The sequence below is a fragment of the Mustelus asterias genome, chromosome 17 (genome assembly GCF_964213995.1).
Source record: "Mustelus asterias chromosome 17, sMusAst1.hap1.1, whole genome shotgun sequence".
Lineage (NCBI taxonomy): Eukaryota > Metazoa > Chordata > Chondrichthyes > Carcharhiniformes > Triakidae > Mustelus > Mustelus asterias.
The window spans coordinates 9,096,153-9,098,536 of NC_135817.1; positions in this window are offsets into that span (position 1 = coordinate 9,096,153).

Here is a 2,384-nt window from a genome sequence, read left to right on the forward strand (position 1 = left end):
AAGCCGAACATCTCACCAAGGCCATCCCCACACCTCCACTACTTGCCTTCAAACAACCCGCAACCTCAAGCAGACCATTGTCCGCAGCAAACTACCCAGCCTTCAGAACAGTGACCGCGACACCACACAACCCTGCCACAGCAACCTCTGCAAGATGTGCCGGATCATCGACACGGATGCCATCATCTCACGTGAGAACACCATCCACCAGGTACACGGTATATACCCTTGTGACTCAGCCAACATTGTCTACCTGATATGCGGCAGGAAAAGATGTCCCGAGACATGATACATTGGCGAGACCATGCAGACGCTACGATGACGAATGAATGGACACCGCTCGACAATCACCAGGCAGGAGTGTTCCCTTCCTGTCGCGGAACACATCAGCAGTCAAGGGCATTCAGCTTCTGATCTTCAGGTAAGCTTTCTCCAAGATGGCCTTCATGACATACGACAACGCAGAATTGCTGAGCAGAAACTGATCGCCCAGTTCCGCACACATGAGGACAGCCTCAACTGGGATCTTGGGTTCTTGTCACACTATCTGTAACCCCCACGACTTGCCTGGGCTTGCAAAATCTCACTAACTGTCCTGGCTGGAAACAATTCACACCTCTTTAACCTGTGCTTAACCCTCTCTCCACTCACATTGTCTGCACTTGTAAAGACTTGATTATCTGTTAAGACTCGCATTCCAACCATTATCTTGTAATTGAGTTTGTGTCTTTATATGCTCTGTTTGAACTGAACTCTTCACTCACCTGATGAAGGGGCAACGCTCCGAAAGCTCATGCTACCAAATAAATCTGTTGGACTTTAACCTGGTGTTGTGAGACTACTTACTGTGCCTAAAAGATTCATACAGTCCTTGAAATATTGTTTAAAAGCTTCAAAAGAACAAGTTTCATTATCAGGTCATGTAAAAAGCTTTTTAGCATCTTATAGAAATACCACTCATCTGATTACCCAAAGTTCACGTGCATTACTACTCTTAAAGAGGGAGTTGAGAACTACATTTCATTTGCTATTACCTCCAGAAACTTTAGAGATGGTAGTGCGTCAATAACAATCTCAAGTTGCTAGATGGAAAATGAGGGCAAAACAACACTCATTTCAACAAGGAGATTGAGTGTTAGTGCATAGTTATGACACGAGTGAGAAATGGGTACGAGCCATAGTTTAAGCAAAAACAGGTCCAATTTCTTAAATGGTTCAAACTGAAGTTTGCCAACGCCATACTGTCCAGTTTTTGTCATCTCATGATGATTTCTCATAATCCCCTTCTCCAGAAGTACCAACATCTTTAGTTCCTAGTGTTGTGAACACCACTGTGGAAGTCTTAGTTGAATCTGAGTTGCCTAGTGATTGTGTATTTGTGACTAAATCACATGAGAATAACGCAGAATTAATTCCAAGAGAAGTGTCAACCTGACCAGTCAAGAGCTCCTAGAATAAACCTGTTGTGTGTTATTTTGAATCTTTTTGTTAAAATGCACAATCCTAACATCGTTAGAACATTACAGTTAGCCATATCAAAAATCAGAATTTTAGAAACTGTGTTCAATTTCTTATTTTAAAACCTAACATTAAATTTAATCATATTAGAATCACTGTCAGTTAAATATTCCTGTAATATTTGATTACAATTAAATCTGGCTGATCACTCATTGCTAATACCAGTCTGCTTTTTTGTTGGTTCTGTAAAATATTTTCTCTGAAAACTACCTTGAATACAGTCAATAAATCCACCAGCTTTCTGACTTGAGTTACCCTGTTCCTCTCAAACTATATAATTAAAATCTCCCATTAAAATAATACTTTTGCGAGAAGTCTCTAATCTCTGAATTAATACATTTTGTCACCTTGCTGCTATCAGGAGGTCTATGGACAATTGGTGCTACAAATCGAAGTCCTCTCTTATTCCTCAATTCTAACCTTTGTCTCTGTTGATTGCTTGCTCTTACTGACAACCTTTGACCTGGAAGCAGTACTGCAAAGCAAAATTATAATTTCTTTCAGAACATCTGTGGAATCTGTAATTGTTTAAAAATGTTTGGAAAGGGCTTTAAGAGTTTGTATCAATTATAAAGGGACCAACTGTGATTTTCTTGAATAATAAGAAATACTGGTCCATGTGACCTGGCAACACCTGACCATCCTAAATGTTAGTGCATAACGCATCCTGCCAACCCCAGCAGTGCGCGACCATCTTATGTCCAATTAAGCATTAATTAGCAGCAGGTGGGACTTACAGCTGCAAGTGGAAAGAGGTCCTGCCATTGAGAGCTGTCAGCTGATCTGATTGACCGACAACTCTCCAGCCCCTCCAGGCACAGTGCCGCAGTGGCCAGAGGAGGTACTACAGCATTGCCTAATCCTCA